Source organism: Trichosurus vulpecula, chromosome 1, assembly GCF_011100635.1.
Source record: "Trichosurus vulpecula isolate mTriVul1 chromosome 1, mTriVul1.pri, whole genome shotgun sequence".
In the NCBI taxonomy this organism is placed as follows: Eukaryota; Metazoa; Chordata; class Mammalia; order Diprotodontia; family Phalangeridae; genus Trichosurus; species Trichosurus vulpecula.
In genome coordinates this window covers 68,249,154-68,264,859 of record NC_050573.1, presented here as the reverse complement: position 1 = coordinate 68,264,859, position 15,706 = coordinate 68,249,154, and the positions used below count along the sequence as shown (strand labels likewise).

Genomic DNA, 15,706 nt, shown 5'->3' with positions numbered 1-15,706 from the left:
TGCCTCTCCTAAAGCAGGTTGGCAACTTCTCCATAACTTGAATCCTGGACAGTTCTTAGAACACAGAGTTTAAGTGACTGGCTCAGAGTCAAGCAGGCAGTATGTATCAAATGCAGGATTTGAATTCAGATCTTCCAGACTTCAAAATCAATTCTCCATGGCATGCCTACTCCTTTTCTCAGGTAGGCAGGAGTTAAGGTTGGGTTTCAGTTAAAGATGCCTTCAGAAGGACTGAAAGGATTCTAACCAAGATCTAAGTCACAGAATTAGAGAATATAAAAGCCAGAAGACACTGCTGAGATCATCTGACTCAACCACCTCATTTTAATCCTAGAGAAGTGAGGAAACATACTCAAAATCACACAGTTAGTGAACATTAGAGGCAGAAGGCAAAAGCTATTCTGACTCCAAGTCCAGAACTCTTTCCACCAAACCACTATTACGCCTCTGATCTAGTAAATGTTGGATGGCCACGGAATAGTACATATCCATCTCCAGAGTTATCCCCATCATTTATGTGGCATTTACATTCTTTTTCCCCACAGATTAAATCCATGGAATAAATGGCAAAATTCAACTTCACACAAGTGACTGAATTTATTCTCAAAGGGATCACATACTGCCCTGAGCTCCAACCACCACACCTTATAGCTTTCTCAGCCATCTACATAGTCACAGTGGTAGGGAACCTTGGACTAATTATATTAATCATGATTGACTCTCTACTTCATACACATACGTACTTTTTCTTTACTCATTTAGCTTTGGTTGACTTCTGCTATTCCTCAGCCATCACACTCAAGATGGCAGTAAATTTTGTAGTGCAGAAAAATACCTTTTCATTTAATACTTGTGCAACCCAACTAGGATGTTTTCTGACATTTACGATCACAGAGTGTTTCCTTTTGGCATCCATGGCCTATGATCATTATACAGCTATTTGTAATCCACTGCTTTACTTCATCATTATGTCTTAGAAAATCTGCATTCAGTTAGTTGCTGTTTCCTATATATACAGTTTTTTGGTTACATTGTTCCATACCATTGGTACATTCTGATTATTTTATTGTGGCCCAAATGTCATCAATCATTTTTATGGTAATGACCTTCCCCTCTTGGCCCTGGCCTGCTCAAGCACCCATATAAAAGAGATGTTGATTTTTGCCTTTGCTGGGTTTGACATGATTTGTTCTTCATCGATTGTCCTCATCTCCTATATTTTCATAATTGCCGCCATCTTTCATATCTGTTCCACAGAGGGCAAACTCAAAGCTTTCTCTACCTGTAGCTCCCATATGGTGGCTGTCACCATTTTCTATGGCACATTGATCTTTACGTACCTACAGCCCAAGCTGAGCCACTCCCTGGACACAGACAAAATGGCATCAGTCTTCTACACAGCGGTGATCCCCATGTTGAACCCTCTAATCTACAGATTAAGGAACAAAGAGGTGAAAGAGGCTCTGAAGAAGGCTCAAGCTAGAGGGCATGAAACATTAAAAATGCTTCAGTCCAGAAAGTGAAGAGTGTTTGAAAAGTGGTTGAGAAGACATTTATTTTACTTACATGGCTATTAGTAAATTGACTTCTGTCACTCATTCATTAAATCTTCATCACATCAAGGCTTTGTCTTGACAAAAGGTAAGCCTGGACTTTGCAAAAGGTTGCAAGATGTCAGAGGTGCCAGTCTAGACACTCCTGACCTCAAAATGTTACCCCTACTACTTGCCATTTCAATACTACAAGAAGCCATGATGTTTTTATGAATATTCCCCTCTTCACAATTTAACAGATAGTCTTGAAGAGCTTGTTTTACATAAGGAAAGTCATCATTCTGTAATCCACCTGGTGGTAGAGTCAAAAGAGCAGATTCTAGAATCAGAAAACCAAGTAGCAGTCCTACACTGATGAGTTGAGTTTGCCTGACCTGGACAAGCCCTTTAACTTCCCTGAACCTCTGTTTCCTCATCTGTAATATGGAGGTTAAAACAATTAGCCCCTGGAGATGCTTCAGGCTCTGCAGTACATCTGTGTTCCCCATGAGCCTGATTGAACTTAGCTAGGCTGAATTTCAGATACAGAAAATGCCAACTGTAGTCATACAATCAATTCCTGATGCCATTCTAGCATTGGCGGAACCCCACCACTGTTGTACTTTTCAAGAACTCAGGTTGCTTCTGCGCCCTGATAAGGCAGCAATGGAAGAACACTTGATATTGCTCAGAATTCCTGCATTAAAGAATAGTTGCTTTTCAATGGGCAAGAGTCTGCTATGAAAAGCCTGATATCCTTGGCTGTAATTAGATCACACTTTATCAAAAAGTGATTCTTAGCTCTCTGTGAATAGGACAGAAAAAGATAAGTGCCCTACCAACCCCTAAATTTTCTCGTAAGGCAAAAATGAAACAATGAAATGTGAAAGTGCTTTTGAAGTATGTCAATGTGACAAAAAATAAAACCATGATTAATTCCATACAATGAGTAAAAATGTGAAAATATTTTTGAAGTATGTCACAAGCATCTAATAAAAATAAAACTGTTATTAACTCCATACAATAGACAAGATGTCACATATTATATGGATACTTATTATTTATGGATAAGTTTACAAAAGGTCAAACTCCCTCTGTCCTAGAAGACATTTTTATGAAGTTTGCTATCCATATTAATCTTTTTAGTCACAGGATGATTTGGGAACCTGTGGATCATCAGGTACCTTTTGTGTCTATATTATTTTTTGTAATGGTTTTGGGTTTTAAATGAACCAGTTATACATTCTATCAACTTTAATTCAGTCTAGAGATGTACTTTTTGGCAAGCTAGCTGGGGAAAAGATTAATGGGAATACTTTTATTGTGAAATAACATTTGTCTAATTCCATTGTTGATTCCTTCTTTCTGAGGTTACCTTTCACTTATAAAGTGTCTACATGTACATACCAATGCATACATGTTACAGGTAGATACAGATATAAACATAGAGATTAATCAATAGATATACATTTACGTATAGGTCTCCACCTACAAGGTATATATATGTGTGTGTGTGTGTGTGTGTGTGTGTGTGTGTGTGTGTGTGTGTGTGTGTGTTTAGTCTCAGGTGCCATAGTTTAAGGTCATCAGTAAGCTACAGAGCATCCAGAAAAGTCACCAGAATATACAACAGTGAAAGGCCTTGAATCCATACCATTTATGAAGCAAGTAAAGAAACTGGGAATACTTAGCAGGGAGAAGAGAAAAATCAAAGAGAACCAGGAGGAATGGGCAGAATTAATGAGGAAGAAAATTTAAGCTTGAAATCAGGGTAACAACAATTTTATAACAATTAGCAATGTTCAAAATTGAAATAAGCTACCTCAATAAATAGAGTTTCCCTGCATCAGAGGTCTCCAAGGGAAGCTGAATGTGCCAAAATATAAAATGTATTGGGAAGATGCTTTGGAAGGATTACGTTTCAAATATGAGTTAGACTAAGTGACATGTGTATTCAATTTCAACTCTGAAATTGGGCGAATCTCCAATTCTGGGTATGCCATCATTGTTTTGAGTTGGGATTCCAATGATAGCTTCAATTACCATCTATAAACTTCATTGATAATGAGGCCGTACTAATAACAGGTGAATAATGGTGCTCGGTTATGATATAGGTCTGGATAGCTGGTATAGTTACTGGAAAGATGGAATAGCACATTTTTTCATTCAATTATTTTAATGATGTATACAGATAGGATCATAAAATTTTAGATCTGTAAAGGTCCTTCAAGTTCATCCAATCTAGCATTGTCCTTTTACAGATGAGGAAAACAAGGACTAGAGGTTAAGATTTTTTTTTCTGTTTGTTTTTTGGCAGGGCAAATGAGGTTAAGTGACTTGCCCAAGGTCACACAGCTAGTACATGTGTCAAGTGTCTGAGGCTGGATTTGAACTCAGGTCCTCCTGACTCCAGGGCCAGTGCTCTAATCACTGCACCACCTAGCTGCCCAGGTCAAGATTTTTGACCAAATCTATAGTTAGTAGTAGAATTTCAGGAAGGACCAAGATTTCTTAAGTCATCTCTTGGTAAGCTTTATATTGCACTGGACTATTCCAATTTTTAAAGCAAATGTGCATAAGTAATTTGAATTATCAATGATATATTTCTGTTAAAATTATGCAAAATTACATAAGATTTTCAAGAAATATAAAAATCAAAGTACAATGATTTCTTTCATTTTTCTTAAGTATTATTCCCACTTAAGCTACCACTAGCCCCTCTTCTAGGTTTAAGGAAGGAATGTCTTTTGAATACATGTACATATGTATGTAGATGTACATACACACATGTCTATATGTTTATACACATATATGTGTGTATATGTAGATATAAGTATGTGTATATACACATATACAATATATGTATTATATGTGTGCATCTATGTGTGTGTATGTATGTATAACCAAGAACTTTCCTGGAGTTCATTTGGGTTTCAAGACAATTAAGCATATATAGTTTTCCAAGTTCATTTTCTAATCTTCCAGGACTTTTCCTTATAGGCTTAAAATCTAGCCTAAAATGGCATTAAGACTTTTGAAACATTCTGAATATTGAATAAGGGAATCTTCTAAAATGCTCATTTTTCCTAAATATTTCTATACAATTTCAATTACAGGGAACAAATTACTTCTATGACTCCAATTTAACTTTTTTTTGAATATTCTGTATTATTTCTGGGGTTGGTTGATTGACTTTATTTTTTTTTTCCTCATTTGAAACTCAACTTTCTGTGACTAAGAAGCATTGGGTGCTAAGCATCTAGGACTAAGAGTATTTGGGATGGTCAAATGAGATAATGGATCTAAAGTACCTTGCAAGTCTTAAAATGCTATATAAATGTCATTTTCATTCATAGTCTACAATCTCCAGGCTTCTGGTTTGATTTCATTCCCTGAGCTTTTTACTGCACTTGTGGTAAATTCAAGCAATGTTGATGGAGCAATACAGGGTGTGCTAGTAAATGATTAATAACTGGTTCTCCTAAAAAAAGGCACGTATTCACACTTTATGTATAATCTGCATTGTTAATATTTCTTATGTCTAGATAATCAACAAAACAATAAATCAAGCTTGCCAATTTCTATAGTATAAATGCTCACACTAAAAATATAATAATCTGTTCTTACAATGGGTTAGAACTGGCTTCAGTGCACTCCTACAAATTAACCTAAAGATACCACTTTATACATTATATTGTAGTTCATAGAATTATAGACTATCATTTAGAAGCAGGGGAATGATGGAACCAGCTCAAACATGCTCCTCAGAGCTGATTGTTAAATTCTCAATGTGAGCATTTATGCCTGGGATCTCGAAATTCAACTAATCAGGGCTTGATTTATTACTTTGTTGATTGCCTAAACTTAAGAAAGTGATGAAGAAAATGTTAATACAGATGAACCTTAAAAGTATGTCAAGACAGGGTGGTGGAGTATAACCAACAACTTAGCTGAATTCTGACAACATTCCCCTCAACATTAAAATAATGTTTCAAATTGAAATCTAGAGTGGCAGAACTAGCAAAAGGTCGGGATGACGTATTTTGCCAGCCCAAGATAGCTTAGGAGGTTGGCAGTAGATGTCTCTGACACTAAAATATGGGGCTGACCTAGAGCATCATGAAGCAACAGCAGCAGCTGGCCTTAAAGGTAGCTACTACAAGAAAAGCAGCAGTAATTTCAAGGGCTCTCAGCCTAGAAATGGTAAAGGGATTGGCTAACTGGTTAGAAAGAGATCACAGGAGACCATTTTCTGGCACTGGGTGCAGCATCCTCTTGTATTGTCTATATGCTGTTACTGACAGCAGTTCAAGGTTGAAGAGGAATACTAGCACTTATGGCCTCATGGGAGCAGGGGTACTGGTCACAATTCCAGGGCTAAGAAGAGTGCTTGCAGCGCCTCACAAGGGAGCAGAGCCCCTGGTCTCAGTGCCAAGGCGGAAAGGAATGGAGCAGTAGCACTTGAGGTTTTAGGGAAGCAAAGTCTCTTCTTTGGTAAAGACCGGAGCACAAATTAGGAGAGAAGTGACTGCACCTCTCCTTGAATCATACCACATCAGAAGCACTGACAACTCATAGAGCACCAGAACCAGCTCTGAAAACAGTAGCATGAAAATTGCAAAGCTTGGGACAATGTCCCCTGAACACCAGGTCCAGATCCCAACTTTCACATAAAACTAAAAGTCAAGAAATAGGATAAAAAATATCAAACAGCAAAAAAAAAAAAAAAAAAAAAAAAGAACCTTCCCATAAAAATCTAATATGGTGACAAGCAATATAAAGACACAAACTGGAAAGAAGCCAATCAAGTAAAAACAGCTTCAAGCAAAACCTCAAAGAAATATGTAAATCAGACAAAAATCCAATAAGAATTCTAATAACATACCTATAAAACCCAACAACAAGAGATAGAAAGAGGAGTGCCATTTAAAACAACTGCAGACATTATATAATACTTGAGAGTCCACTTTCCAAAACAAACCCAGGGACTATATAAAAACAATTATAAAGCAGTTTTCACACTAATAAAGACAGATCTAAACAATTAGAGAAATAATAATCACTCATGAGTAGGATAAACCAATATAATAGAAAGAACAATTCTACCTAAGTTAATTTAGTTATTCAGCACCATGCCAATCAAAGTACCAAGGGATTATTTTATAGAGCGAAGAAAAATAATAACAAAATTCATTTGAAAGAAAAAAAGGTCAACAATATCAAGGGAGTCAGTGAAAAAATGTGTGAGAGAATGTGGCATAGAAGCACTAGATTTCAAATTGTGTTACAAATCAGTAATCTTCAAAACAATCTGGTACTGGCTAAGAAATAGAATTCTGGATTGGTGGACTAGATTAGATATACAATATACTGTAATAAATAACCACAGTAATCCAGTATTAAATATACTCAAAGATCCGGGTTTTGAGGGTAGGAACTCATCATTTGACAAAAATTTCTGAGAAAACTAAAAAGCAGTTTGGAAGAAACTATTCCTAGACCAACATTTCACACCATGTATGAAGTAAGGTCAAAATGAATAAATAATTTAGACATAAAGGGTGAAACCATAAGTAAATTATGGAAGCATGAGAAAATGTACCTGTCAGATTATTAGAGGAAGGAGTTTTTGAGCAAACAAAAAAATTTGCAACAAGTTTCTCTAATAATGGCCTTATCTTTCAAATATATAGGGAATTAAGCCAAATTTAAAAGAGAGAGAGAGAGAGAGAGAGAGAGAGAGAGAGAGAGAAATTCCCCAATCTATAAGTAGTCAAAAGATATGAATAGACAGTTTCAGAAGAGGAAGTGAAAGCTATAAATAGTCACAGGAAAAAATCTCTAAATCACTACTGATTAAAGAAATGAAAATTCAAGCAACCCTGAGTTGCTAGTTCATACCTATCAGATTAGTTAACTTTACAGAAAAGGAAAATAACAAATGTCGGAAAGGATATGAAAAAATTAGGATACTAATGTGCCATTGGATGATTTTTTAACTATTCCAACCATTCTGGAGAATAATATATACCCAGTATATATTACTGAGTATACCCAGAAGTTTATAAAACAGTTCATACCGTGTGACCCAGCAATACTACTGTGATACCTGAGCAGCCAGCTATTGCTAAAAAAAACCCTGCCCCAGCCCCTAACTAAAACCCCAGTTTGCATAAGAAAAACAGACAGTTCCTGTGATTTGGCATTCAGCGGGTGTCCTTGGCCCTGTGACTGTTCTGGGAGTATGGATTGTATGGCCAGGGGAGTATGGCCAGGGGAAGGGCCTGATGCTAGCAATCTCTGTTTGTTTCCTGAGTGGGCTAAGAGATGTCTCTATCTTGCATCAACAAACCCAGCTGGAGCGTCCCTTGGTCTGCCTAGGGCCTTAAAGGATGAAGGCCTCAGACCCAGACATTCTCTTGAATTAGGTGACTGTTTCGTTATTCTTATCTTATGTTGTGGGATGTAAATGGCAAATTGGACAGAGAGATCCTGGGTTGTAATTCAGTTGACACTTTGTCAGCTGTCTGATATGCTGTACTTGCAATCTATTCAGGAGGTTCCTCTTCATGTATCATGATCATAAAAGTGAAAAAGGCTTGCCAAGCCTGCTAAAAATAACATATACAAGTTTCAAGAGATAATTAACCACTGCTCCTTGATCTATTGTATAAATTTGACTTCTCCACCCCAAACTCCTGGTCATTTTGATTTGGGTTGAACCCCGAATGGCCGCCGGCTAATAAATTCTCCGTTTAAAACTTATACTCTGTGATGTGTCTCACTCGCTCTTGGTATAACACTACTACTTGGTCTATATTCCAAAGAGATAAAAGAAAAGGGAAAAGGACCTATTTATGCAAAAATATATAGTTGCTCTTTTGGTAGTGGCATAGATTTGGAAATCAAAGAGATGCCAATCAATTGGGTAATGGCTAAACAAGTTGTGGTATGTAATTGTTATGGAATACCCTTGTGCTATAAGAAATGATTAGCAGGATGGTTTCAAAAAAAACCTGGGAAGACTTATATGAACTGATGTAAAGTGCAGTGAACAGAACCGGAACACTGTACATAGTAATAGCAATATTGTAAAGATGATCAATTATGAAAGACTTAGCTGCTCTGATCAAGACAATGACCTAAAACAATTCCAAAAGACGCGTGATGGAAAATGCTATCCATTTCAGATAGAGAACTTATGAATTCTAAGTTCACATTGAAACATTTTTACCTTATTTTTATTGCTTTCCTGTCTATTTTCTTTTGCAACATGGTTAAAGTAGAAATATGTTTGTCATGACTTTACATGTATAATCTATGTCAAGTATTTGCCTTCTCAAGAAGGTGTGAGGGTCAGGAAGGAAATAGAATTGGAACTCAAAATTTATTTTAAAAATCAATGAAATATTTTTTACATGTTAGTGGGAAATATTTACCAAAAAAATATATATTTTAAAAAATGAAGTAGTTATAAAGTTGTCCTCTTGGACCCAGAAACCATTCTACTTCAGTATATCAAGTCATTCCATGTTTTAATGATAGCATTTCCATTTTTATTTCTAATGACACAATAATATTCCAATAAATCATATACCATATGGCTAAGAATTGGAAATCAAAAGCATGCCCATCAATTAGGGAATAGTTAAATAAGCTGTGGTATATGATTGCGATGGAATATTATTATGCTGTAAGAAACAACAAGCAGGATAATTTCAGAAAAACCTGGAAAGACTTACTTGAACCGATGATGCAAAATGAAGTGAACAGAACCAGGAGGATGTTGTACACAGTAACAGCAATATTGTTCAATGAAGAACTGTGAATCACTTAGCTATTCTAAGCAGTATGATGATCCAAGACAATTCCAAAGAACTAATGATGAAAAATACTATCTGCCTCCAGAGAAAGAATTGATATTGTTTGAATGCAGACTGAAGCATGTTATTTTTCACTTTCTTTCATTCTTTTTTCTCTTATTTGAATCTTCTTGTATAAAATGACTAATGTTGAAATGTTTTACATGATTACACATGTGTAAACTATAACTGCTTACCATCTCAGGGAAGGGGGAGGAAAAAGGAGGAGGAATAGAATTTGGAACTCAAAAATTTTTTAATGTTAAAAATTATTTTAATGGGTAATTGGGGGAATATATACGTGTATGTGTGTGTGTAATTTTAAAAGTAAAAAAAATCACATAATCAAATTTGTTCAGCTATTTAACAGTTGTTATATGAGTACTGCATTAGTTCCCAGTTCTTTTCCACCACAAAAGAGATGTTATACATATTTTTGTACCTTTTTTTCTTCATTTGACCTTTTGTTTTGCATGGGGAGGGGTGATGTTATATGCCTATCAGGGTTATTGCTGGGTTATGGTATGTATTGGTTTCAATAACTTTAAAGGAATGCAGAATATCTGTATCAATCCACTACTCTAATAACAGCAAATTGTCATGTCCATTTTCCCATAGCACCTTGAAAATGTATCATTTTGTATCTACTTTACCAAATTGATGAGTGTGAGGTATAAATTCAAAGTCGTTTTAATTTACATTTCTCTAATTATTTACTGTCTTAGAGAAAGAGATAGCTTGGATTTCTTCCCTCGAGTGTTGCCAGTTCTTCTTTGACCATTTATCAACTAGGGAATGGCTCTTATTCTTATAAAGTTGTCATTCCATCTTCTACATTTGAATAGGAGGTACCCCAAGACCACAAATGTACTCTAAATCTCTAAATTCCTTGTTTTCTTCAAGGCTCAGCTCATGCACCATCTATTGGAAGCCTTACTTGATCCTGCTTATCTTAGTATTCTCTCTCTCTGTCTTTCTCTGTGTCTCTCTGTGTCTCTCTGTCTCTCTCTGTCTCATGTTGTGTAACATTGTCATAATAATTAGGATTTGGAAGCTTAGGGGAGAAATATTATACCTAAGGCTTACACGGTTTGCTCCTCTTTGACTTTGGAGAGTTAATTGTTGATGAAATTTTTAAAGTCAAAACTCAACCACTCTGAGCCTCCAGTTAGATAAATGTCTAGCATTTAGGAAGAGGCTTTTTGCCTAACTTTTCATTTATATCTATCTCCAGTTAGCCCTTGGCTTCTTTATGGTTGAGGCAAAATTCAGTTTACTGGAAATGTTTGGGTAACAAAAAAACAGGTTACATTATAGTCTATATGGATAGACAGGCATCAAGAGGGTAAATTGGGAAGAAATCCGATCTCTTTTTTCCCAGACTCTATTTCAAGCTGCATCTTCAGCTCTAATTTCCAATAAAGTCATGGCTTTCATCAATATCCCTTTCTCTGCCTCAGCTCAGGCTTATGTTTATTCCTCAAAGGGGTGCTGAAATGTGACACTTGCTCAAATCCTCTCAAGTGAATCTCTTCTCAACTTGTTCGATAATCGTCAGACAATCCCCGGTGTACGGCCATGTCTCCTGTGCATTTCCTTCAGCTGTAGTGCCATGATAGAATTTCTCCCCCTCCTCATCTCCATCTTCTGGCATCCCTGGCTTCCTTCAAGTCTAGATAAATATCTAACCTTCTATGATAAGATTAATGTTAGTGACTTTCTTCTATAATTATTTCCAGCTTATCCTTTACAGAGATACAGACACACACAGAGGTAGATACATGCATATAGATAAGAGATAAACAGATATTGTTTGCATATAGTCATTTGCATATCATTCTCCATTAAAGTGTGAGCTTCTTGGGAGCAGGGATTGTTTTTGTTTGAGGAGTTTTGCTTTTTTTGTACCTCTAGTCCTCAGCATGTACATGGCGCAAAGTAGGAGCCTAATAAATGCTTATTGACTTGAAAATGACATTCCAGTCAGAACTTTTCAACTTAATCTAATATTTATAATTGAACATGAAATGTATGTGTATCAGTAATATGTAGCACTGTACCCTCATTATCAAAATTAAACAAATATTTATTGAATCCGAGGATGGACTACTAAATTAAGCTATTTGTTCATCTGAGATAAATTCACATAGTGATGGTTGAATAACACATTTATATAGCACCTTCCTTACAATAACCTCTTGAAGTGTGTAGTGCAAGTATTAATACTTCCAATTTATAAATGAGGGAAACGAGATTCTGACAGTTAAAAAGGTCTTGCCTACAATCACAGAGTTGGTGTCTAAAGAAAGATTTAAACCCTGGGCTCTTGCTTAAAAGTCCAGAACACTATGAACTATGTGGTATTCTAGAATTGTTCTCCTCATAACTTTCTGCAAGGCATTTTTCACCTCTTTGTTCCTCTGGAAGAGGAAATGAGAGAGTTCAGTATGGGAATGACCCCTGTGTAGCATAGTGTCGCAATTGAAATTAATGTAAACTGGGCACAAAGGTTTGAGTATATTCAATTTATTGTTAAAGTTTTAATTTATCAATAAATAGGTTCTTAGTTTCCCCAGCAAAGCTAAGACACTGCTATGGGTCTGAAAACACTTCTTATAATTTTTAGGGAAGTAATGAACAAAGAACAGAGTTGAGTAGGTAGAAAAGACGGTATGATTGGTTATAGGGTAGACAGCATCATGGGGGTACAACAACATGATTGGTTACATCAAGGAAAACAGAACAAAGGCAAATTATGATGTGACAAGAAATAATTTACCTTTATTCTGCTAAACTACTTCTCAGAATAGTGTTTTAAAGGTATAAAGTAAAATCCATAGGATTGCCGCAAACTATATTTTTCAGAATATATTTTTAAAAAGCAAGGAGCCTCTAAAATCTATCCTATGAACCTTGAATTAAGAATCCCGGGATTAGGTGATCTCTAAGGTCCTGTCGGATTCTAAGATTCTATGCCTTAAGGTTCATAGTAGCTCCAAAAGCTTAGCTTCTAAGGTCCACCCCTACTTGTTTCTAGATATGGGGCCTTGGGTTGTTCATTGAAACTTTGGAACTTCCCTCCACTATAATATGGTGGCACTTTTCCTCTCTTAATTCTAAATTAAGAACTTTTGATGTAAACGTGAAAATTATTCAACTATCCACTTCATTTACCTAAATTAATTAATTATTAATTAAGTAATTAAATATCGATTATGATTCACTTGAGTTCTTTTTTTTTTTTAAAGAAATCACCATTGCTTCCTTATATCTGGCAAAGTACTTTGATCTTAGAAATCACATTAAAAAAAGATTGACTGATTTATAGATTTCCCAATTTAATTGTACAGGGTGTCCCTAAAATCTGGACACATAGGAAATCTCATTAACATCTCATTAACCATTTCACTGAAGACTCTGTGTTGTTCAGCAACTTCTTTTTCTGGGGTATGCTAAAGAAGAAGGTGAATGAAAATGAAAATGAAAATCACAGATGCAACATACTTGATTGAACGCATAAAGAGTGAATGTGCTAAAATGGGTGGCAATGTGGAGTTATTGCACTGAGTTCACGTGAATCTTGCAAAGCACATCAACCTTTGCATCACAAATGATGGAAATCATATTGGAGATGTTATTTGTTAATATTACAATTAAACAAAAAGTTGTTGAAAATTTCATTCATTTCATTTCTTGAAAATATGCATTTTTGCCTATATGTTCAGACTTTAGGAACACCCCTTAGTATAATCTCTTTTACCTTGGAACACACTTTTCCCAAAACTTTTTGTAGGGAACTTTTCACCTCCTTGTTTGTAAGACTGTAGATGAAGGGGTTCAACATAGGGATCATTACTGTGTAGAATACAGAGGCTATCTCAGTATCCCAGGAATGGTTTGATTTGGGTTTCAGATAAGTGAAGATAACTGTTTCATAAAACATGATGAGGTAGACCATATGAGAAGCACAGGTTGAGAAAGTCTTCTGTTTCCCTTTAGCGGAATTCATCCTCAGGATGGCAAGGAGGATGAATAGGTAGGAGACAAGGACAATCAGCAGAGAAAGCAGTGTGTTGACACCAGCAAAGAGAAATATCAGTAGCCTTTGGATATAAGTATCAGAACAGGCCAAGTCAACCAAAGAAACATCATCACTATAAAAGTGATTAGTTACATTAGAGACACAAAAGGACAAGTGGAATGTAACAGTAGCCTGCAGGATTCCAACACACAAGCCATAAGTATAAGTGCTTGCAACCATTGGGATACAGGCTTTCTGAGATATGACTACTGTATAGAGTAGGTGATTGCAGATGGCCACATAGTGGTCATAGACAACGACTGAGAGAAGAAAGACCTCACAAATTGCAAACGTAATGAAACAGCACATCTGAGTGGCACATCCAATGAAGGATATCCTTTTAACCTTTTGCATGAAGTTCACCAGCATCTTTGGGGTGATAGAGGAAGTGTAGCAGAAGTCAACAAAAGCCAGATGACTGAGGAAAAAGTACATAGGGGTGTGAAGTTGAGGACTGATCTGGATTAAGACAATCAAGCCAAGGTTTCCCACAGCACTGATCACATAAATCATTAGAAAGAGCTCCAAGAGGAAAGGCTGGAGCTCTATATTATCTGTAAAGCCTATAAGAAGGAACTCAGTCAGCACTCAGTGATTGCTTTTAGCCATAGAATGACTCAGTAGAGCAAAAGTATGATGAGTTATCTTGGTTTTCGTTCGAGTCTAGGGGATATCAGGATATACCTCCTAGCCAACTCAATTTCTGGTACCCACGATAATATCTTTTAGCTGGACTAAGAGCTGTTTTCAGCATTTCAACCCTAGGCAATTTACTCCATGTGGACATTTCAATCAGGAATCTTTTCAAGTCGCCTGTAGAAGGAAAGAAAGAAAAGAGGAATAGAATGAAACAAAAGGAATAGAGGGAGGGAGGGAGGGGTGGGGAGAGTGAGAAAGAGGTGAGAGAATATATGTATATATAATATATATGGAATATATGTGTACGCGTATACACACATATGAAGAGAAGGAATGTATATATGGAAGAAAGAGAGAGAGAGAGAGAGAGAGAGAGAGAGAGAGAGAGAGAGGAATTATATCTTACAAGAAAAAGAATATTCTTGATGTCATTCTACTCCACAATCTGGCCAATGAGAAACTTCCCATGGCTGGGAAATACTTGTCAAAACTGGAAGGGATTTTAGCTATCATGCAGTCCCACCCTCATTTTACAGATTAAGAAAGTTCAGATATTTAAAACATTATACTAATATTTGTTCAGTGTCAAAAAGCAGGCGTGGTATTTGAGCCAAGATCTCTGGGACTCAAATTCTAATACCTATTTTGCCCCTCCTTGGAGTGACAGACACTGAAAGAGAAACTGTTTGAATCAGTTATTTAGTGAAGTGGTTCCTAACTTGGAGTCTATGAGCATGTATGTATATATACGTATATGTATATACATTTTATAAAAGGCAGAAATTAATATTACTTCTGATTTCTACTGTATTGATTTTACACTGTAATTGATTTTATGCTATATTGATTTTTATAATGGTTAGCATCTATCTGTACTCATCTTACTTAAAAAATGCAGTCAGAATTGGATTTAAGGTGTGATTGAAAGGAAATGAGGTTATAATTCCTGTAATTAGCCTCTGGGATATTTGCTTGCTAATCAGTTTAACCTGGGACTTCAGTTTGTTATCTGTAAAAAAGTGACCAAGCACTTTTCACACAAATTAAGTTAGATCTAAATAACTAGAAAAACTTCAGTTGCTCATGGGTGGGCCAAGCTAATATAGTAAAAATGACAATTCTACCTAAATTAATTTACTTATTCAGTGCCGTACCAATCAAACTACCAAAAATCATCTTATAGAGCTAGAAAAAATAACAAAATTCATCCGGAAGAACAAAAGGTCCAGACTATCAAGGGAGTTAATGAAAAGAAATTCTAGGGAAGGTAGCCTAGCCATACCAGATACTAAACGGTATTACAAAGCAGCAATCATCAAAACTGCTTGGTACTAGCTAAGAAAAAGAGTGGTGGATCAGTGGAATAGGTTAGGTACACAAGATGCAGTAGTCAACGACTATAGCAATCTACTATTTGATAAACCCAAAGACTCCAGTTTCTGGGATAAAAACTCACTATTTGACAAAAACTGCTGGAAAAACTAGAAAATAGTATGGCAGAAACTGAGCATAGACCAATGTCTGACACTGTATACCAAAATAAAGTTGAAATGGGTTCACGATTTAGATATAAATGCTGATGCTCTGAGCAA

The 15,706-nt window shown here is 36.0% G+C and overlaps 2 pseudogenes; one reads left to right on the top strand and one right to left on the bottom strand.

Annotated features, from left to right (window-relative positions):
- Nucleotides 1-563: 563 nt before the first annotated feature.
- LOC118834428 lies at nucleotides 564-1,523 on the top strand (annotated as a pseudogene).
- Nucleotides 1,524-13,115: 11,592 nt separating this feature from the next.
- LOC118831056 lies at nucleotides 13,116-14,084 on the bottom strand (annotated as a pseudogene).
- Nucleotides 14,085-15,706: the final 1,622 nt, after the last annotated feature.